This window comes from Coturnix japonica, chromosome 9, assembly GCF_001577835.2.
Source record: "Coturnix japonica isolate 7356 chromosome 9, Coturnix japonica 2.1, whole genome shotgun sequence".
In the NCBI taxonomy this organism is placed as follows: Eukaryota; Metazoa; Chordata; class Aves; order Galliformes; family Phasianidae; genus Coturnix; species Coturnix japonica.
Genome location: NC_029524.1, coordinates 846,338 through 870,604, shown reverse-complemented (window position 1 = coordinate 870,604; position 24,267 = coordinate 846,338). Strand labels below are relative to the sequence as shown.

The 24,267-nt window shown below is 43.9% G+C and overlaps 1 protein-coding gene across 1 annotated transcript in view; it reads right to left on the bottom strand.

Moving 5' to 3' along the window:
* The window catches only part of ARHGEF4 (Rho guanine nucleotide exchange factor 4), a 167,085-nt gene that overhangs the window by 97,395 nt on the left and 45,423 nt on the right, over positions 1-24,267 (bottom strand). The gene's annotated exons all lie outside the window — the stretch shown is intronic.

Genomic DNA, 24,267 nt, shown 5'->3' with positions numbered 1-24,267 from the left:
AAAGACTGGTATTTTCTCTAGACAAATGAAGAAAAATATAAACTGAATGGAGGAGGGAGGGGAGGATTCAGTGCTTCACAGACCACACAAATAAACCTGGCCATAGTGCAGTATAACTGAGTCACGTCATCAGTAGAGCAACGTGTCCTTTACTGCATGCTATCAGCAATGCATATAACTGAGGACCTTCAAGAACATCAAATCCCACTGCTGTCAGGCAACCAGCATCAAAGCAGCACAGAGCAGCATTACCCATATCGAGTGAGCAGCAAAAACTGTGAGCAGTTGGCTCACCCAGCAGTGAGTACCACAGCAGCTGTTCCATGGTGACAGCACTGCCTCTCCAACAGCGTTCTGAGCACACATTTACAGATGGCAAAGAACTAAGATAAAAACTGTTCAGGCAAGTAGGAACCAAGTAATGAAGATGTCCAACTGTCCCCAAGGATAATTATGAATTAAATTATAAAACTAAAACAAAATAAGGCAGAGATCTCTTGGAGTCCATCTGTCATTTAAAACTCAGTCTATATTCAGACTGTGACTACACCACCACCAAATTCATTTTGTTGTTTGTTTGTTTTTTCAAATGGGTATTTTGAAAAATCATGTAATCAAAACAGAGGACTCCCAACCTTGTGGGAGAGGAGAAATCTAGTTCTAGTTATGAAGGACAGTGGTTAATAACAGCAGCTATCATCCCTGGAACAGGCCCAGCCCTGAACACAGGCCACCCTCAGTTTTGCCTATTGGTCTCTTGCTTCTCAGTGCCTCTTGTAGGACAGGCCTTTGCTCCAACCAGCTGCCATACAGTTTGTCTCCTGACTGGCAACATGTGTATGTTGATAGGATTTGTGGAATGGAGACAGCTCTTTTGATGTAGCCCTGTCTTCTCCATACAGTCACAAGCCTGAGAAATGAGCAGACACAGTAGTGATTCTCAGCTCAGATGCTGATCAGCCTTTAATTTGCATGAAGTTACAAAGAGAAAGTCAGAAGCTTCAAAATATCCACCAAGTATCCACACAAAGTCTGCTATGTGTAAGGATGGCTTTGATTCCCTGGATGGCTGTGCAGGTACACAATAAGAATATCTCAGATTACTACTGCTCACCTTCAAACATATGTACAGCTTGAACCAGGGGAGGGAAATTGACTTCAAACTGACAAAAAAAGGGACTGTTCAGCAGGTTTGACAAGTCAAGAGGTCTGCACTTCCAATGTACACGTTGAATCCTGAAAGTAAAATAAACTTCCCCTGGGAGCACCAATCATGCTCTTGGCAGCACCCTCCAACAAAACCAAATCAGAACAGCGGATTGAGTTTTGAGTTGCATCAGATCTTTTAAATGCATTTGATCTCCCTGAAATTTTGTTCTGATTTGAGCATGCTGGTCTACTGGAAGTGACTGCTATATAACAGCACCTTCAAAGTAGAAGGCTTTGCCACTTTATAATGACAAAACAAAGCAATGCTGTCCCTACCTGCATCTCTCTTACCTCTTGTAACAATCAGAAAGATCATTACAGAATGGTGATACAGGAGATCTAAAGGCGTTACAAAGAAAAAAGGTGAGTGCTCACCCATTTCTGAAGACCTACACTCACAAGGAAAACTCCACAAGGGAGGAATCTCCAACCAGATCCTCCCCAAGTGACAGTCAGCCCTTCAATGAGATCTGAGAGTTGCAGCCGGGATGCAGCCCTTCCTGCCCCACAGCTGCACTGCCTTCACCTGTGCTCCCAGGGCTGACCTGGTCCTTCCCCAGGTGCTCCATCAGTGGGTCAGGCTGGGACTCAACAGTTCACACACACCTCTCTTCACTATCTCTGAAACACAACAAAATCCAAGCAGCCCCAAAATCAGCAGCAATATGCAAGGAATTGCACAAGACTGTGGCAGCTACTCGAGCTGGAAGGCAAGAGAGAAGGGTTTGCAACCAAAGGTGAAAAACACGCAAAATCAGCAAGGTATCTGAGTACCCTGAAAGCAGCTGACAAAAACACAGTGCATGTTGCCCTCCCGTCAGCTTAAGTGGCAGCACAGCATTTCTGCTCAGTGAGAGCTTCTGCGTTACAGCCCAGGCTCCCGGCCCCAGAGGTAAACCTTCCCCACTGCCATGTTGTCTCTTTGACACTTGGATTGTGCACGACTTCGTCAGCAGAATACTGCCACAAGCAGGTGGCCTGCTGCACTTCACACAGCTTCTCTGATTCCTTTCAGCAAGCCAATCCAATGTGAAAACACTGCTATAGCTCAAAGCCAAAGCCATTACCTCCCTCCTTTGACATTAACACTTCTACCACAGACAGCTTAGCAGGAATCCTGGCCAAGATCTAACATGTTGGCCAACCCGTAGTGTCTATGTATGCTGGGTGCCATCTAGAGGCTGCAACAAGCTGCCTGACCAGACTAGACTCGGTGTGCACAGAGGAATAAATACTCCCTTCAATAAATGCAAATTGCATTCCAGTCTCTTACTGCACTGCAAGTCACAGATCTCAACAAGAAAGTAGCTGTAGCTTCAACCACAGGAGGACTGCCCAGCAGATGAAGAGATAAGGCATTGAAGAGGGCTAAAGATTCAGTGTGTTAAGCAGAAGAGAAATAAGCAAGAGCTGCTGTTTGCAGCAGCAGTAGATGTTGATCGATGTAGTAATATCAGACAGAAGTACTGTGACTATATTTGTAGATTTCTTCTCACAACAGCTCGTTTGCATGACAACAAATCCTGGATCTCATCAAAAGCACAAATAGCATTGGCTTACTCTCAAAATATTAACTATTAAACCGTAACAATAATTAATACTATAACCGTTCTAAAATAGAAAGATATATTTTCTTCATTAAAATAATAATAATAATAATAATAATAATAATAATAATAATAATAATATGGTGAATAAAATCTGGAACCCAAATAGCAAAAAATAAAGACTCATACAGCATCACCACCCTTCGAAACTGTTGTTGTTGCATTGCAATGCTCCCTCTGCCGGCTGATTTGAAAGGGAGTACATTGCTTTGCTGTATTAACGCTGACACACAGAAGGCCTACAGTGCCTATGCATATGTTATCCTATGCATAAATCCAGTCACACACTCCATTTTGAGAATCATAGGTTTTCTTTGTTTAATCAAGAAAATCAGTCTGCAGATACTTATAACTCAGACTAAATTAAAAGAGCACTTTGATGGAAAGGGTCTCAGTGAAGCCTGGGAGACACAAGGCTGTGTCTGATAGTGCTTTTCTTGATCTCCTCATGTGCCTTGACCTCCTTGCAATGGAAGCACCATCACAGATTGCCCATTATGCTCAGCCACTACATCTCTCTCTTGATCAAGATGTTTCCTTTTGAACTATTATCCCTGTGGTCACGCCACTCCTTTAGATCAGACCAGTCACAATATAATTACCCCAAATGCTATTTTGCTGACACATTTTGCTGCTGGGTTCCTGGTGCTACGAAGCCTATGACCTAATTGTGCTATGTGCTTGATAAACACAGTGAGAGCCTTTGCCCCAAAGTGTTTATTATGTAATATAAATAGAGGGGGAACAGGGAGAGGGAGGAAGTATTCCCTTCATTTTACATATTCATAAATGACTCTCTCAAGACATACAAAGGCATCTGCAGCTGAGCCCATCTCAGTTCATTATTTTTGTCTCTCCATCTCTTCATTTCTCAGTTGAACCTAATGTCTCTCGAGGGATGAGGCCACTGCACACTGACTGCTATGTAAACAGAGAAGAAAAACTTCAAGGGCAGCAAGGAAAGAGACATAACTAAAAGGTATGTATGTATGTATGTATGTATGTCAGCCAGGGACTCACGAGGGTGACAGAACCGAAATGCACCTAACACATTTTCAGGCTGTTTCTTAACTGCATTCTAAGGCAGAATGGCGCCAAGAAGGCAGATAAGAGATGGGCATCATTGGGAATAAAGTACATAGAAAGAAAGAGAATTCTACACTTTTCCCCCACATTTGCCATTTTGTATCAGTTGGGATGAGTTCAGTGAGACTCAGCGGGATGCTGTATAACCTGCACCCTGTCATGAGATGTCAATAATAAAAGCATTATTCTTTCATATGCCTCAGTCTGACCTCCATTACTAACTGCATGTTCTTAATAGCATTTAGGTAATAGCTTGCTATTAAGGTCAGCCTGGCTTTTGACAGTCAGATGAGGTTTTTCTGTCCTTTTCTTGTCACTGCCCTTCACCTTCAAGTTAACTCCTGGTCCACATCACTCCGTATGCATAAAACTCCTGAGGACTTCCCCTCCTCAACAGCCCCTAATGACCTTTAGTAGCTGCCATTTACATGATTGCCCTGAAGAGTATAATCTGTCTTCTGGGCTCTTGATAATACTGCACGCACAGAAACTCAGTGTGAGCCATGACTCCATTGTATTTTCTGGAAGAGTTGCTCAGTACGCAGCATACTGCCTTGCTTCTGCTTTGACTATGAGTATCTGATTTCACCTGTGAAAAACAATGGTAACACCTTCCTACCTCAGAGCTACGCTGTAAATACAACTTTAAGAGACTAGGCAGAGGAGAATGAAATCCTGACTCCTGAAATCATGACTCCTGACTCACAAGATAAATTGAGGCCCTGCCTGATACTTCAAGACCCACAAGGGATGTGTGATTCTGTGTGATCAAAAAGCCCTTACCACACAATCCTGTGAGATTCTGCCTATCCTTAGGAACCTTTTATCCCACCAATGAGTTCATTTAATGATGTCACGCGACATGACTTAAATCATTTATACTCCCTCACTATGTTGGTGAATTAGTGTAACTACCAGCCCAGCTTTTCCCACAGGACTTTTGTCTCATTCATGCCAGTAGCTCCAAGGGATTTACTGACATTCCCAACTGCACACTGCTAAAACAAGTTACAGTGGCATGAGAAACTTGCGCTGGGCATGGGAAAGGCCTCAGCTGGGACTGTTCAAGGAAGCTTGATGTGTAACCTACATCAGGACACGTGAAACAACTGATAGTACCCAAAATAACATGAATGAACCAAGGTGAATGAACTGTGGGGAAAGACTGAAAGAACAGTGGTAATCTAGAGAGAGAGTTCAATGTGAAAAGACTTGAACTGCTGCTACAAGGTTGTGATCTCTTCAAATGGATAAAACAAGAAGGGTACACAAGGAACCTAAAATTGAAATAAATCCTTGCTAGATAAAAGTTAAAACAAGACAAAAGTATGGATAATGACAGCTGGGGATGGATTGGTAAGGGGCTAGTATTGAGAAGCCATCACTTTCAGTCTTTAAGTACAGATTTAATACACATCTGACAGGAATGACATTGGTAGAGCTGACCTCCAGTGGAAAGACAGATGAGAAGGCCCCTTCTGGCTCCTTGTAGCCCTGTAATTCAACAATTACTAACTTGCAGGTGATTATTTGCTTGCCTTATTGTGGAACTCAGGCCCAGAGGAATATGTCATTGTAACACAGAGGTGACAATGAGGAGCTGTCATTAGCAAATAACTCCTTTAGCAGTTCAGATCTACGAGTAACCTGGGCTGACCTGCAAATGTAGGTAACCATATATTAGTTGCAGAGCTCAGAAAGGGCCCGAGAACATCTGAAAAGAGAGGTATAGAAGGAATAACATATGAAGAAAGACTGACAGAACCACTCCACTTCTTAGTCTAGAAAGGAAGGTACACCCCACTTGCAGTCCACTGCAAAATGGCAGTGTTTATTTTGGTTTCCCTGAATGTTACCAATGAAGTAGTAGTTTTTGTGGGGTTTATTTGGTTGGTTGATTCTTATAGAGAGAACAGGAACTGTCCCCGAAAGGTGTTACCTTGGTGACCACATCTCTCATTAGCTCAGTGGCAAGGATCTGGTGTTTAGTATTGTAAGGGTTGGGATAATTGGAGGTGAGACAAACTGCAGTAACTCATCCCACTCAATTTCTCCAATTTGACAATGTGTAGAAAAGAGGAAAACGTCTTTCAGAAGAAAATCCAGTGCAATAGATCTGTGAGGAAAAGGCAGGACTGGATGAAAGTGTTTGTTCTTCACCTGTTCCTGGGCTCATAGATGTCCTGAATACTTACCTGGGGATCAGCAAACAGCCACTCCAAGAGCTGGGGAAAACACAGCCAGAGGCGACTGAGTTCCAGACACTCAATCCATCCCATAATACCTCACTTCAGCTAACCTGAACACATGGAAAGATTTGGAAGCTTACCAGTTCAACCTTGGAGATGTGCTGCGTATGCCCAAACCCCACTTTGGCTACAGCCTCCCACCTGGTGATTCTACTTAGCACAGCACTGACCCCAAATCATCACTTGGCCAAAAGAAAGCCGTGCAGAAGTTATGTCGCATTTGATACTATTTTTAAGGTCACCTCAAGAAAAATGGCACACAGACCTTGTGATCCAAAAAGCTGTAAACTTCAGCCTAACAAAGCAGACTTCATCATGGGTCTTAACCACAAAGTTCAGCTGACATGTAAAAGGAAACAAAAAGATGCAAAGCATACATGTTGAAGCCTTTGAAGATCCTGGCTGGCATTGCTCTGGTACTCAGTGCAGCTCATTTCTCTGCAGTCAGCCTTTTCTCTTGTTTCAGTGCTGACTATGCAACATACAGCAGACATTTTAAACAGCAGTATTTTTTTTCAGGAACAGCACAAACAACAGGCATTATTACATCATGGTCATGTTAGAGGTACAATATTGTTCAAGCCAGGCTAAACATTTAATTCAATATGGTAGCTTATCACAGATAATTGCCCTGGGGAAGACAGGGCAACTGCAAGGGGATGTGGCTTGCCTGTTTGGTTCACAGCATGGAACTCGGTAGTAACAAACGAAGCAGTACACTGGAGGATGTAAGGATGGAGCACAACCCAGCAGGTCAGGGAGGTGATCCTGCCTCTCTGCTCTGCACTGTGAGGCCTCACCTGGAGCACTGCGTCCAGATGTGGAGTCCTCAGTACAGGAGAGACATGGAGCTGTTGGAGCACATCCAGAGGAGGGCCACAAAAATGATCCCAAGGATGGAACTCCTCTCCTACAGGACAGGCTGAGAGAGCTGGGGCTGTGCAGCATGGAGAAGGGAAGGATGTGGGGGGACCTGAGGGTGGCCTGTCAGTATCTAAAGGGGAGTGACAGGAAAGAAGGGAACAGACTCTTTAGCAGGGTCTGTGGTGATGGAACAAGAGGAGATTTAGATTGGACATAAGGAAAAAGTCTTTAATGATAAGGGCAGTGAGACTTTGGCACAGGTTGTCCAGAAATGTGGTGGATGCCCCGTCCTTGAGGCATTCAGGGTCAGGCTGGGTGGGGCCCTGAGCTCCTGATCCAGCTGCAGATGTGACTGTTCGTTCCTCAGGACTTGGACAAGATGACTTTAATGGTCCCTTCCAACTCAAACAATTCCATGATTCCAAGATTCTATGATCTTATTTCACGGCTACCTCAGTTAGATACAGTCTCAAATCTATGATGCTCATTGGCCTGTCCCCTCCTTATATATTATTAATTATGCTCTCCATTTACAGATATCTGTATAAATCTGATGCTTTATCACACAACCATTATATTCCAAAGCACATTGGCTATGGAGTGGTGGTTTCTACAAATCTTTGCTCTTACAGTAGTGAATTTTGTTTCTACAGGTTACAAGTATTTTCCAAAGACAGCAGACAGCTTTGTCTACTATAAATCCAACACTCCATTAATAGCAGTATTTCTCTGACAGCTTCTAGTAGAGGCCTCCAACCAGCACAGCAATGTACCACAAGTGCAGACACTGCTTTCACAATTGACAAGACCTCACCTAAAGCCTTCACAAAAAATTTAGCTCTTGCAAATGACAAAAAGCAAAAGCCATGGAATGTAATGTCACATAGATAGTAACCTAATTCTAGAGGGGAAAGGTTTTCATGTAAGCATTCAAGTACTTGAGTATAAGCTAGGACTGTAACATAGTCTAGAGTTGGTACTGTATAAAAGCATCAGACCTACTGTCTGGTCCCATGTGCCCTTGTCCAGTTTTCTATCATTCCTTTCCAGTCCCTCTGCAACCATCTGCCTACCTTGCAGTTCCCGGCTCTCCTGTGTGTTGTATTGGAAGTGGCAGGACTCAGTTGCCAGCCCAAGTGCTGCACCCCCAAAACTGCTGCAGATGATATGGGTCTGTGATAAGATGGGATGAACTGGCTTTGCTTCTCATGGCGATGCTTGGTTGTGAGGGCTGGGAATCTCTTCTGTTCCCAACAGTGCGGCAGTTTACAGCAATCACCTTTTCTTATCTTCCAGATTTTACTCCTGTCACTCCAGTCTACCCACTGCTTTGTCAGTGCAGAAATAAGCCTTGGGTAAGTTTTCTGCAACACTCTCTCCATTTGCGATCCCAGCTCCACTGCCCGGGCCAGAGTCAAGCTGTCGAGTTCCATCAAGAGCTTCTCCCGAATTCTCCAGTCTGCTGCTTTGTCAATTAGTTGCTCCAGGATCAGCTCCTCCTGCCAACAGCCAAAAGCACAGGCTGATGCCAGTTCTTGCAATGCCAAAGCAAAGGTCACAAAAGTCTCACCTGGCTGTTGTGCCCGCTGCCTGAACCGAAACCTCTGTAATACCACGCTCTGTCTGGGCTTCATGTGCCCTGAAAACTTCTTCATTTTTCTCTTCAAAGAAGGCAGCTGAAAGCAGGCTTGTAAAAACCCTCTAATCTTTCATATCCGATTGGTCTTAAGGAGTCTTCAGTTTTCACTCATCCGTTTCCAGCCAAAACTCACTCTTAGCCACTGACACTGGGATCGAAGAGACTTTACCATTCCAGTAATTTCTTCAACATAAACCAGCAGCAAGATGCAACCGGAGCTCCCCAGTCTTCACTGCCACAACCACAGAGATCCAAGGTGTTCCCACAACCACTGAGCAAGAACACGGAAGCACATCATAACTGCTCTGCCTTGTCACAAGGAAGCTATTGCTTGTCATGTAAGACTCCTGCCTTCCAGTGCAAGCTGTCTGGCCAGGCAGGAAATGTAGCGCTCCTCCCACACAGGCAGTCAGGGTGGGGGAAGGTGAGCACAAGAGGAGAAAACTCAATGGACATGGGAAGGAAACAAGAAGATGAAATGGAAAGGAGCAGTTTTTGTTGCATTCCACAACATCCTATAGAAAAGCTTGTCAAAAGCTTATGGGGAATCGAACACAAAATCCATGTTTAATGGTACACAAAATGTTGCTTATGGCCATTGAGCACAACCTTCATCAGCAAAACAACCCCACCTACCACTGAGGTGTAGTGAGAAAGTGAGCAAGGCTGAAGTGGAAATGACATTGCACCTGCAGTCAGGGCTGCCTTATATATTTGCCCACATAGATGCAGATCAATGGTTCTTTATGTTTTCATGTCTAAAAATAACACCTAAGAAAGTCTCCTTCCTGGACAAAGCCTGTTAACCCAAGTAAGAGTGGCACTATTTCACCAGCTATTTGCAGAGGCTGCAGTCCTACAGTCCCAGAGTCATGTAAGAGCGGCAGAACTGCAGCAAGATTTCTATCCAGGCCTTTCCTCTTCCCAGAACTGCAGTCCATCGCTGCTCCCATTGCAGGTTTGTTCAGTGATCACATACAGGTACAACTGGAAACACAGCACCTCCAAAGTGCATGTTGTAGAAAAGATAATGAGAAGGAAGGAGATGTCTTGCTTGTCCTGCACGTTTACAAATGTGTGTGTTATTAAGAAGCACTCTGTAGACCTTTTTTACATTCTGGTACGTGTCTGCTGTGTTTCAGAGACCTGAGGGCTCTGCATATCCCATCCCTGTGTTCAAGTAGCTCAGGGAGAGTTAAGACGGTCTCTACAGCAAACCCCTATACAGGCCATATATGTTCTTCTCAATGAAATGCTGTAGTAGCCAATGCCATTTGTTTAGAAGAACTGATCGATTGTTTCAATATGGTGAAAATGATGTGGGTTTTTTTTTGGCTAAATAAAAATTCTGAAAGAGATGGCAGAATCTCAGCTGGAGAACTAACCTGGGTGGGATATGGGTGCCTTACATAGTAGAATATGGTTTCAATTATCCATCACCTCTCTGTGTTCTGATTCATTTCCTTACTTCATAATTAATTGAACACTGATTAAAAGGTGAATGCTATCAAATGCTAGCAAATAAAAAAGACATAAGAGGAGGGGGTGGGGGGGTGGGGGGTGGATTGTGGTTAACATAAGAAAAAAAAATAGTTAGTCATCTCAATCAGAACACAGGCAGACAAAGAATAAATGTGATTGCAATGCCTTTTGCCTAAATTTCTATCAGGTTAAAACTCTTAATAGTTCTTCATTTGAGCTGGACAAAACTATCTGTGAAATACACTGATGATATCAGAAAACACTGATCAATTGTGAAGCTTCAGCAGCATAAGTAACTTTTAGATCATGTATTTTGCTTAAGTGTGAGCTGCTATTCGGGCCTTTCTGGGTACTTCAGGATTTCCTGGAACCTAAACAGTCAGCTCTGACTGCTACACAACACTGACTAAGCTGAAGGCTCAAAATTCCAGTCAGGCCAGAGAAGAAGATAACCTTTCTTTTGCAAAACAAGAATACCAGATTGTCAATACTGGCTGGACTGTCCTACCATGCCTACTGTATGGGCAGCATGATACAGTGCCTGGTTTGGTGGCTGATAACTCCAACTGCAGCAGAAGTGTTGGAACTAGATGATCTCTGAGGTTTCTTCCAACCCAAGCCATTCTATGGCTCTATTATTTCAATGAACATTAAAACATGTCTTCAAATGAAGAGGTCTTGACCTGTACAGTGTAGTGGGTCAAACACACACTATCTAACCTTGGTACAATATGACACGAATAACTGGACTTACTGTAGAGATGGCCAGAAAGACTTGCACACACCAAGCAAGTGGTGCTCATTAACTATGGCTGAGTGACCATTCAAAAGGTCATGGTGAGGAATGAGTCATTCGACAACAGTATTGACTTGGCCATCTCCATCCACTCTCTCTTCCAAGCTGGAGAAGCTGCTTTTGTGAACGCAGTTTGCAATGCATGTTCCCAGGAGTCATCAGGTGACTCATCACAGGAGGGTCAGAAATCTGCCATGGTGGCAGTGGGCAGCTGCTGTGACAAATGGGTCCCATATGAATGGACCTGGCGGGTTAGATATAGGTTCCAGCAGTACTCAGACACCTTATTTAAACCTCTAGTGTTTTGTTGTTGCTGCTGTTCCTTTGCCTGAATTATGAAACATTCCCAAATGAAGGAATTTACCCTGATTAACTATAAGGCATTCACAAATCTACCTAGTAGAACATTTCACTACTAGTTACCTGTTGGGAATTCTACTCCTCTTGGTGTTAATTTTCTTCTTGAGAGATCTGCACTCAAAGTCTACAGGAATGTAAAGGTAACTGCTGAGGAAAAGCTGAGCACCCCACCTGCTATCTAACTTAAATGAAACTAGATGTGCTGGTGTGCCTGTGTCTTCTTTAGAGACAGGAGTTCAGCAAGAAGGAACAGCTGACCAAGCAGGAGAAGGAGACACTTCTGGGAGTCCCAAAGCAATGTTTGCTCTGAAGATTTACAAAAAAAGAGATTAATCCAGACGCATTACAGAGAGCTTCTTCAGGAAACCATCTTCCCAAGAGTCCTACCTGTACAGGATAGGCCTATTCTGCTCCACATCACAGAGCACACAAGTGGCAGCAGGAAGGAAAGCTCTGCATTCAGTGCCTTGTGTGGCAGGATGCCATCGATACAAGTGGCAGCAGTCCTCACAGGTCACCCAGCCACATCACTGCCAGCAGCTCTGCCAGCAGCAGGAGCATTGTGGAGCCTATGCAATGGTGTGAGTGTTCAGAACACCAACAGAGACTGATCTTCAACAGCACAGTGCTGACAAAGCACCTTGAGCTTCCATTTACTTTGGCCTCACTTTTAAGACATGATTAAACCATGTTGTGCCCTAGCAAGATAAGAACACCAGTTGGGCATAAATATGCAAATGAAATGTGGATAATGTTTAAAATGATGCATAAATATAATTCTGAACTATCAGTTAAACCTTCTCATCTACAAAGATCACAGCACAGGACAAACCAGAGAAGGAAGATTAAATGTTTCTGTTTTCCGTCATACTTGAAACTGCTGACTTGGGAATATAAACAACTCAGTTACATAATAAAGAAGAAGAACAACAGCTTCAGTGGAAAACATGATGTTTTAGTCAAGTCCTTCCTTTTTGTAACTACTACTTTGCTCCACATTAGTGTGACTGAACATCAGTTTTCAACAGTAATTACAGCTGCTTTGCATCAGAGGCATCTTCCCTGCCATTGCCCACCCACTGCTGTGCTTCTGTTCCTGAGGAGTGCTGCACACCTGTGCACGTATCAGGAGACATCATCCTGGAACTCGAAATACCAGAAACACGGAACAGTGTGTTACCCAGAATACTTGCTGTCACTTTATTAAATGAAGGGCACAGCTGCTTCTTTTGCATTCTCTGTAAATAAAGCATTCTGATTTTCTAAGTTTGTGATGGACAACTGAGGAACAAAACCTTTTCTTCAAGACAGATATACTTCTATGGTGTCTGGCCACAGAAAATAAGGCCCATGAGAACAGCATGAACAGAAGAGGGCAAGGTATATAGATCGTTTCAGTAAGTCCTATTGGCTGAAAACCAATAGGCAAAACTAGCCTGTATACCCCTTCTATGGAACGTCAGCTACAAGAATTACCACTGTGCTGATAACTGTGGCTTCCAGCCATCTTGCAGATGGCACAGAACTGCACAGTCTATTGTTTCAGTTTATCCCAGGATCTACATTTAGACATTCCATCAGTGCAGCTTTGAGGTCAGTTATACTTCAGTAAGAACAAAACAAAGAGTTCGGTACAGCCAGAAGGTTGTTTTAGTATTGATAGCTTTCATAGCCTGACAAAAAAAAAAAAAAAAATCTCCTTTCTATTCATGGAATGCACAAAAATGCAAGAGGCTTTTCTTGAATGCCATGCCAAAATTACTACAAATATTCCCCTGTTCCAGATTTAAAATTTAAGCCTTCTCTGCTGTTAAAGAACCATACAGTATGTACTACATACCAACTAATATCAAGGCTTTTGCCATTTTGAATAGCAAGAAAAGATCTCTGGATGCTCATTATATGACTAACAATGTCTGCTTTTATTGTTCACTGCTTGCCGTGTTTTGAGAATGCCACTTTAATCCAATGAGGCTACCCACCAGGGTTAATCATGGGCTGCCTGTGCTGGTCAAGCTACAGATCTGCCCACAGGTTTTCCTAGGAAGGTCCAACCCCCAGTGGCTAGAAATCCTGAACCACCAGCATTACTGGAACATAAGAGAAAACAACTACCTAAAGCCAAGGAAGCTCACACTACTCAGATGAAATGGACAAAACCAAAGGGGCTGTAAATGAAGATTCCTATGCCCCTTGTCCTTGAAGGACCACTCTTAGGGCACCTTCTGAGTCCAGCAACCTGCAATTGCTGCCAGGATAAACCCTCTAGAAGCTTTTCTTTTAGGAACCATGGTGTTTTCTTTCTCACAACTCTTGGGCCCAGTTGTTTGTCTGCTAGTGGCTCTCACAGTCCATGCCATGCCACTAGTTATATCTCTATCTTTGCACTCCACCATTTCCCCCACTGCCCAACTGCACAAATGCAGTTTTTCTCCCATATTCTTCAACACAGTCTCCCCAAACCAAAAGTAAGAGCTCCTCTTCTCCTTCTCAGACACCGACTTCTAAGGAAAGACAGACAGCACATATCACATACAGCAAAAAGCCAAACCGACAAGCCAGATGTCAAAAAACCATTCCCAAGAAAGGTTTTTACAACCATGAGCTGACATGCTAACAGCAGCTTGGTTGAAACTACTTGGAAATGGACACTGAAAAGCATGAAGAGAACATCTAGTGCAGCGTGATGGCAAAAAAGTGTCTGGGCACAGAAAGGAGCTGCTGGAAAAGGTGCTGCCTTGATTTACCCTCTGTGTATACATTTGCACCTACAACATGTATAAAGGCAAAGGAAGATGATACTGCAAACACCCTGTAGTACTGAGACAGGTCCTACAGGATGAGCTGGCAGTGATTTATTTTTTTTTGTGATCACAAACCTCATCAAGCATCAACAGCATAAATGCAGAAAAATGGCAAGGAGTATTTCCCCCAACACAGGCAAACGTGCTATTAGAGCGTTCATTACAGAACCACGTCAGCACTGGCGTTTTAAATCAAGATAATGAGTTTAAAAATAAATTTAGGTTTAAATAAAATTAACAGGATTGGGATTGGTAGAAGGCTGGCATTAAATCTGGATCTCAGTGAACAACAGGAGATGCAAGAGCACTTTGCAAGCTCAACAAGTCTGACTTCCAAGTCGGTACTTTGCAGATTCCTTGCATTGATGATTACAGCTCACTAGGGGCAAAATGTTGCTGAGAGCAGCGGTGTTTAAAAGAAGAAGGCAATGTCAGGACTGACAGCAATATATGGGAAGACTAATATACATAGTAACATGTATGTTTATATTTCCCATTTAAAAGCATAGAGGAACCAAGGAAAGCTATGAACCCCAGGGTTACATGACAAACAGGATAGGTGCAGTATTCACTAGAGAAGCAGTAACTCCAGAATCACAGAATCACCATGGTTGGAAAAGACCCCCCATCCAGTCCAACTGTCCATGTGCCACCAATACTTCACGATGAACCCATGTCCCTCAGTACCACATCCACACACTTTCTGGGCATCCCCAGGGTCAGTGACTCCCTCACCTCCCTGGGCAGCACCTTCCAGCACCTGACCACTCTCCTGAAGTATAAACTGTTCCTAATGTCCAACCTGAATGTCCCCTGGTGCAATTTGACGCACTCAAGATGCATTTCTCTGGTGCCAAAGAGCTTCTCATATCAGATGTCAAAGTATTTAATATTAATGACCCGAACCTCCTGGGAAAAACACCACTTCCAATACTGACAGCACAAAAGAAGGCCAGTTCTGTTTTACTCCTGTATAACTGTGAATCCAGGGGCTCCTACATTACTGTATCAGTTCAGCAGTCTGAGCTCAAAACCTGCATCAATTACTTTACAATCACACAGATTCCATCAGTTTCAAGACTGTAAATACATGGTTCTGAATCCCAGGAGCATTATATTGTCACAAAGACCTACAGCTGTTAAGGGGTACAAGTGGTTAAGCCTATGGCATCACCGCATCAAACAAAGGCAGCAGCAACAAGCCTGCACAAGGAGCACATCCCTTAGTGAGAAATGAATGGGCCCAAAGAGTATGAGGGCTCATGCCAGCAGCTGCTGCTCAGGAAGAGCTGCATTAACTCCATTCTTACTTACCTCTGTAGGGAGAGATCATTAATCCAATTCTTCAGTGGCTGCTGGACTCCGTGTGCCCAGTAATAATTAAACACCTCAGAGATGGACACGGTATGGCAAGCTCCATGCAAAGAGCTGTCCCAGTGGAACATTACTCTTCACCAGCTGTATTTCGCTGAGCTATCACAATAAACATGCCGCTCCCCAGCACAGCTCTCTGATGAGGCAGAGCATGGCTCACCTAGAAGCTTTCAGACTATCCTTCATTACTCACCATGCACTTTGCTGGTTCTGAATGGTGACTTCCTACAAAAAGTGTGATTCAGCTGAACCAGGAATAGCTGAGAGACCTCCTGGGTTGAGTGAGAAGCCCCTTCTGTTACTACCTTACAAAGAAAAGAGCAGAACCACAAGAGGATTGTTTGGATTCTCTCCTCAGTGAACTGTGTCCAGTTCTAAGGATATGTCAAATTGAAACACTTTTGATGTTAGGAATAGGAGCACTTATCTTCAGCAGGGAAAAGGTTCAGGTTTGATGCTGTGCAGAAGAACTCACACAAAGTCTGCAGCGCTGAACTTGGTACAAGTTGAGACTTGGTGCATTTTGCAGTGCACCTTTTCCTGTGTCCTAACTGCCCCTTGCACTCCTGCCCTCTGGCTTCTTTCCAATGATTCATGACTTGAGTGTGTGTACCAATCTGAGATGAACAGCGTTCTAACTTAACCTCTCCTCTGGGACACCAGACGGTTTAAAGAACTTAATTCAGCTGGGCCTTGCCAGACTTCCAGCATTACCTTGGCTTGCTTCTTGTACCATTGTGCTTCTGTCTGTAACATGAGCACAGCATGAGTTTGGATCAGTGTAACAGCAGGTAAACTGCAAAAGATGATGAGATTCATATTCACATCAAGACTATCAAGATCAGCATCAAAATTAAAGCCCAGACCACAGGTGGTCTCCAACATAGGACCAATTCTGGCGCCCCTGTGATCAAGTATAGCTGGAGCTCTCACTTGTGACTTGCGCGGGATTTGCACTGTTAACTTTGTCTGCTGTAGTTTAAAACAAATATGGGGAATTAAGATAAAATATTTTTCATTAGATGTTGGACTTTGGAAGGAGGCATTGGTTCTCACTTTATTCCTGGAGCTCCCAGAAGATAAGCAACATTTCTTTACTGCAACGTTTCTTTCCAGAGCTGCTATCTCTGAAGTTTCACATAAACGAAATGTATAGCGGTTTTCTTTCTTTCTTTCTTCCATTTGAGGAAACAACTGTACATCAAGCCAACTATCTGACAGATAACACATTCTGCATGTAATGCACCCAGTGTTTTTAATCCCAGTGCACTAGGGATCAGAGGCCAAAGGTAACTGTCAGGCTTGCAGCAGGATGATGAGCAATGCGGGGATCTATGTCAGCAAAATGATCCATGGATCAATACCTTATTTTCCATCTTCATGACAACTGGTCTCAGAGCCCCTGAGAACCAGGAGTGTGAGAGCCTTCCCACCTCTGTGAGTAACCCTGTAACTATTCTTAGTTTATTCAGGGAGAAACAAAAGCATTACTCTAAGTAGGCTGCCTGAAGCATGTGCTGACTTGGCGTTTAGCTGTGTCATCCACATTTTAAGCCACAACAATGCAAACACAGGAGAGGTTTGGATAATGTTCAGCAGCAGCAGGGAGTACTGCCAAATCAATTAGTGCTCCCATAATAATTAATTGGGACAGCTCAGAGAGGGAAGCGGGTCTTATTTATAGAACACTTGGGTAATAATCCAATGTGAATTACCACACTGAATCCACTAGATTAACCAAATACAACATGTATTTTATAAGTCATGCCATGAATGTGCCTAAATCATCATACAAACTTAAGAATGGGTTCACAGGGCTACTGATTTTTTGGCATTGCACAATGCTCACCCATTCTCAAAAGTATGGTCTATGCAATGGCCTACGCAACCCCTCTTTCCAGCACATGTGAAGCACAGGAAGAGGCATCCAGGAGCTTCAGCCTGAAATTTTCAATCAAGAATTTGGATCAGGGATTCATCATAAGAGGGCTTGTGGTTAATGGAAGATTTTATGCTAATAGAAAATCCTGCTTCCTGTTTACCTGCAAAGGGTTGCCCCACAGACATCTTGAAGCTCGTGCAAGATTTACTGGGTGAGGTTTTCCAGTAACAGCATTGTGCAATCCACGCTGGGAAATTAAGGGAGTTTCTCACAAGGGAATGCTTCAGGGGACACAAGGAGGGAAGTGACAAGAGCGGGTACAGCAGAGAGATCGGCAGCTGGGCAAGATTGCTAGGACGTGAACAAATGCAGCTCCAAAGCAACCAGAGAAAAAGGAAAACAACTTCGTACTCCTCAAACGGAGATTTTGCTGCAGAGGATTATCTCCATCCTGCACCAGAAAGCAGTGACAGGTCTGAGGAAACTGCCCGGACACAGACTCATACTTGGCCCACAGCGAAGCTGACATGCTCTGAACTCACCTCTAATTTACAGCACAGGGCCCAGCGGTGTGCACACACCCTTAGCAGCTGCATGTGGGATCTCCTCATCCCTCAGAAATGCAGCCCATTCTTATTCCCTACCCTGGAGGTCCTTACCCCCAGATTGGATTTACATCATCCCAACACAAGTGAGGGTAATATTCTTGCATAGTCTGACTTAGCCATGCTTGATATGCATACTGCACACTGTGTACTGCAGGTGGGGTCTCATGAGTGCAAAGCAGAGGGACAGAATCACCTCCAACGAAGTGCTGGGCACACTTCGCGTGCTGCAGCCCAGGATACAGAAGGTGAATAAAGGCCAAGTGCAGTAGTCCACCCTTCAGCTCTCATTCTTAAAGCCCCCCAGAGCTGTTCCTCTCTCTCTGAGACAGCTGTGGCTTTACTTTGGGGCTGATGAGTTTTGTGGTGATAGTTTTATAACTTATATGTTGCCATCATATGATGAAATGCAGAGCTTCTCACAGCCACCGAGAAATGACAGAAAAGTTGTGCCTTCTCTGTGACTCCTAACACAACCCATTCATGCCTTTGTCATTAGGCTTGTGGGGTCTCCCCTAGGTGCAGGCCGAGGCACATATCCCTTGGAGAGGATAACGTTTAAAGTAAAGATTCTTGAGGATCACAACATGATGATACAAAGGTGCCAAAAGCAGATTGAATCAGAAATATCAGGTTCGTGGCTGTCATATGTTGCTGCATGGTTCTGCAGCTTAAGCACTAACACAAATGGAAACACATTAAGCAGTACTCAGAGCCCAAGTCACTGCCAAGCCCTACTGTTCAGCCACAAAACCTCTTGCCATCCTAGGTCAGCCACTAGGTATTAGGTATGTACCCAGAGGTGTTTGACTAGAGCTTTGGAAACTTCAAAAGCTTGAGATTATATGCAAAGACCAGAATATGTTGTGATTTCTGCAATTAATTACTGCAGAGTTGTTGGTTACGTAACTTCTGTATGCAAAGCCAGATTTCTAAATCTTAGGTTTCCTTAGGGGAGAAAATTACAATGGCAACATCTCCAAATTCATAGAGCTTTACTGGTCAGAAGGACAAAAAGCAATCCGAGTCTGAACTCAGGTCTGTTAAAAGCAATCATCACAAGTTGCCCATAGTTAGTACTAACTTACCCTTTGTTAAGAGCTGGATTCAAAGCCCAAGTCTGCCTCAAGGAAAGTAAATGTGGGCATTTCATCCTGTTCGCCATCAACCCTAAAGTAACCCACATCTGCACTGAAGCAGAAATTCCTGCCCAAACAAGTCCTAAAACTGGAAGAGCAACTGTGGGTGCTTGGAACATATGTCAGTCCCGAGCAGTGAATGGGCAGTCCAGCCAGCACCTGTGATGCATACAGCACAGTCTGCTACTACTAGTTGTTCTGCTTATGATTAAAAGCAAAATGCAATGCAATAAGGACAACTGATGGAGCGAGGAGAGAACTGAACCGCTTAAGCTGCCATGTGTACAGCTTGCCCAACTTCCAGACACCCACAGTCCAGCCTGAATCATGGCACTCTATTCTGAAATGGAAGAAAAACTGACAACATACAAAAGTGGAAACTCCATTACATGTGAAGAGGCACAAAGCGTGGACTGTAATGTGAGCAGCAGGTGTCAACTCACCACGTTCTATCAGAAAGCATTCAGCACAGCAGCACAAGAAACCACACGGGTGAGAGCAAGAGAAATTTGCAACCTGGGGGCAGGATGGACACAATTTCCCTTCTGGGAAGTGCCGTAAGTTTTGCACAAGGGAGCAGACACGAGCTGTGGCAGCAGGGGGAGCCCGGCCACAGCGCTCTGCTCAGCATGTCAGCTGCGCTGCGTTCTTCTTGATGCTAACTTAGCACATGAACAGCTTTGTTTTTCTGAATGATCCTTGCTCCCCAGAAGCACTGCAGTCACTACAGAATATCTTGCCATCCACCAGGTGCAAGGCCTTTTTCTTGGGTTTCATATATATTGTTATGAGTTATAGAGCACCAAGACTGAAGGTTGCTCATTATGGCATGACAAGCCATGGACATTTAACATACTGGGGAGAAACAGCTGGAGGTTGGCCAAAGGGCACCATGATGAAGAGGAAGATGAAATAAAGGGAAGGATGTAGGTGGTCTACAATCACCATAGGCCCCTATCACACATGCTTGGAGGGTCATTGGCATATATTAGTGAGCTCTTGGAAAAGAATGAATACGTATGCCAATGTAGTACACAAATATATGTTCAAATGCAGAACCTGAACTCCAGGAGTACACTCTTGATCTGTCAAGTTGCCTGGTACATATTGTAAATATGAAGGAATTCCAGCTTTCTAACACAACAGTGGAGTTAGGAAGTTTTCTTCCTGGCTTTTTCTGATAATAGGAGCACAGTGCCTCTTGCATTCTCATCCACACTGCATTCCTCATCCCTTCCTGAGCTTCACAGCACAAACTGTGACACAGCACTTAATGCAAAAAGTGCTTCAGCTGAGGCCTAACCCAGCCCTTACTTCTGACACCAGCTGCTCTCTGCGAGCAGGCTGCATTGCTGACAAGGAGGCACAGGGGAGAGCTGGGAAGGAAGGAAACAGCTTTGGAGCAGATCGGCACAAGTCACAAGTGCTCTGCCAGAATTCCACTTGCTCAAACGTTCAACTTCAGGTGAAGTGCGTCAAACTTGAAGTTCAGCACTGGGTAATAATCCTCTAAAGTGCAACGTAAATCAGAACACAGCGTGTAAAAACATGCAAGGTTATGCAACAGCACTCCAGAACACACTTCCTCCATATCTCTGATGATTCAGTTGTTTGGTGGGTCTCTATGGCCTTCCTAAATACTCTGTATATTCCTTAATCTCCAAACATTTCTCTGCAGAAGGAGTATGGCTGTGTGTGGCAGGAATAAGTCATAAAGGAACAAAAGCACTTCTTTAGGTATCCTGAGGGAGCCAAGGGCTCCAAGTCAAACTGTGTAGCCACATCGGAGGGAACAACTATGCAGCCAATGTTCAGCACCACTTTCATCACACCATTTTTCTTGTTGCTGTCCCTTTTTCTTGCACAGGTAATTAAAAGTTCAAACAAATATCTGGTTTTACCATATGTACCAAAGTGGAAAGGCATTATCTGCTTATCTTCTCAACTGGATATTTAAAAGAAAAGCCTAAACATAAACACTAATATAGGATCACATATGGATTCCATAATACACTATGCAGGGTCACTATGCTGCTCCTTGGAGCAACACTAACTCTCATTTACCCATCCAATATTTACCACTGTGCCAGTACTGAAATTGATACATTTTGTTGGGACCAATCATTTCACCACCAGCTAAAAACCATTATATTGGGTCATGAGGCCACTCCTCCATCCTTGTACCTTAACCAGAATGTGAATCCAGAGCTGGCTGTAAAGCTCCTAAAGTTCTGATATCCTGTACTAAAAGACCTCCTGACAATGAGAACAGAGCAAGGAGGAGGGCTGCAAAGGATAAAGATAACAATTCCATGCACGCACAGTCAGCTGAGACCCTCAAACTTGGCCTCCACCTCCTGCAGATTGTTTCCTTCTTGCAGCCAGGCTGCAACTGTCTTGTTTTTGACTGTAAAATCCAAGCAGTTTAAGGAGTAATTGTAAAAATGGTAATTCGAACCTCACCTTATTCTACAGTTGTCTTCAAAGTGGAGGAAAGAGGGTTTTCAGACGCAGCTCTTTTATGAGTGCTTCCTGTTAGTTTAAAGTCTTGGCACCAAGTTAGTTCATATCCATATGGGTGGGTGCAGAAAGCTGTACACAGTGCCGTCTGTATGAGTCAAGACATACTAGCTCAGATAGTTTGATGATACTGTGGTTGTGAAGATGTGAAGATTCTCTGATGAATAAGAGCCACATGCCTCCAGCTCAGAGATCCAGAAAATTGAGCTCAGGGTAGTCTTTACAACCCTGAGAAGCACAATCAAGACAAATCAAGAAGCACAATCAGTTTATCAAGTTTGGATAAACTGGCATATCAAAGTCAGCGCATGCACAGTGTGTCCTGTAAGGTCCTATCTCTAAATAATTCGTTTAAAACACTGCTCTCAGAAGAACTAACTGAGGCTCAGAAAGTCAAAGGAGGAGCCCAACATCTCTTCTCAAGTGAAGAAAAGACACTGGTAGATATTGGAGCTTCTCACCTGGGGCAATTACCTAGATGTAAAACAAGACAAGTGCTGCATTTTGAAAACCCTTTAGAATCCCTACTGTGTTTTAGGACAGGAGACTTCACATAAATGAAGATGCTTTACTAGTGTCAGCTGTGGGGAAATGGCTAAAAACAAGCAGCAGGCAAAACATGTTTGGTATAAATCCATGTTTGGCCATGCAGAGAGAAGAAGAGGAAGAAGTTCTAAAAACCAAGCACTATAAGACCATGGTCTGCTGCTGAAACATGCAGTTTAGGAAACACCTGCTGTTACAGTCTTATCTCCAGAGACAACAAGTAGATTCAGTCTACCCTGCTGCTCAGAACGTGGCAGGCTATTTCACATTCACACCATTTGGGGCAGGTTCACTCCAAGTTCTTTGTTGGCTGGAGAACCTGCAGGGACAGAATAGTTCTAGAGTGGCAGCTCTGTGTCATTGCTCTCACACTTATGGGAGATTTCAAATGCCCCAGACACAGACTCGGGGTACCATACTGCTGTGACAAGTGAGTCTGGGAAATTCTGAACGATGATTTCCATTCATTAATACTGAGTGAGCCAACCAAGTGTCCCCCTGGGTCTGTTGTTTGAGAACAGGGAAGGCCTCATGGAGACCTTGCAGAGGAATCCAGATACATCAGAGCACTGGGCAACCAGCTGATAAGCAGGCAGAAAGGTGTGTGCTGTGCGGAGAAGCTAAGGGCACTTGGGTTGTCCAGTCTGGATGTAAGGACACCAATAGGTGACCTTAGTGCTTCCTGCCACTTCAAGAGCAGGGAAGCACAGAGGGAGGTGCTGTCTCTGCTCCTAGGAACAGCCAGCAGGACACACAGGAACAGCAGAGGGTTCTTTGGGCTTGGTGCCCCATGCATGTCAGTGTTCAAGAGCCATTTGGCTACTGCCTTCAATAACATGCTTAAACTATTGGTTATCCCTGAAGTGGTCAGGCAGCCGGACTTGACTAACTTTGACAGTCCCTTCCAACTGAACAATTCTGTTCTATTCTAGCTTGCTGTTTATAAGGGCATTCCCAACATCTTTTCTTCCTTTGTAGTTACCAAGGAGACAGAGCTATTCAAAGAGAGCAGTTTGCATGTTTGCAAGCATAAACTGAAAATCCCAAAGGAGCAAAGTACCAGCACCACCGTTTGCTTTCTTTCTTGGGGTTGACTTCTCCCTCTGGGGAAGGCAGACAGCAATAAACCAGACAACAAAGCAGTACAAGGTACACAACCCAGCACACGGAAACACACTGTTCTGTCTGTGCTAAGCAGATGCATGCAAATTTCACATTCTTCCCATAGATTATTACAGTTTTGAAGTTTTCAGGTCCAGGGCTTTGTTCACTAAGAGCATGGCAAAAAGAACACCCCGAGCATCAGCTTAAATTCACAATGTGCACATTGTACAATGTGTAAGTTGTACAACAAGCCCTAAACATTTAGACATAATTTTAAAATAATGTTATACGTCCATATCAAAGACTGAGAGTGACTAATAGCGTGATCTGAAAAGGTTCACTTATCTCCAGGGCTGAATTCTTGCTTCAGTGGGGTTTCGTAGTACCCTGCTCACAAGAATACAGCCTTGTGTTCTGTTCCCCTTATTTGGGGGCAAAAAAGATCCCTATTGATACAGAAGTAAAAGTCCTATTTCTTCTCTCTTGAAAGCTTCATTTATGAGAATGACTGGAATAGGGTGAACACTGTTCTCAGTGAGCAAAGGTTATTCTACTTCCATGATTAAAGGTTTCTTTCAGGAAAACAGACTGAAACAGAGAATCTTTGTTGCCTATGGAAAACTTTTCCACAAATATTACCTATGAAAACCTGCAAAAATCAGATCAAGAGATCACCTTTGTTTGTTTTTGTTTGGTTTTTTTTTTTTTTTCCTTTTTAGCTGTGCTGTGTGTGTGCATGGATAATAAGAAGTGGATTTACTCCAAAGAGCCCAGCAGTCCCAGCTCATCAGCCCTGTTCTCTGCCCCCACTCCATGGTTGCTCACAGCACAGTACTGGCAAAGGCCTCCGCCCTGCGCTGCTCCCTGTCCCCAGGCAGGAGGTGTTACCTGAGGATTCCGGTGTCCTGAGGACTTGTTTTCAAGCACAAGTTATTCTGAAGGGTGAGATGGTATCTGAGGTGCCAGGTGTACACAGCAATCATTCACGCTGATACAGAATG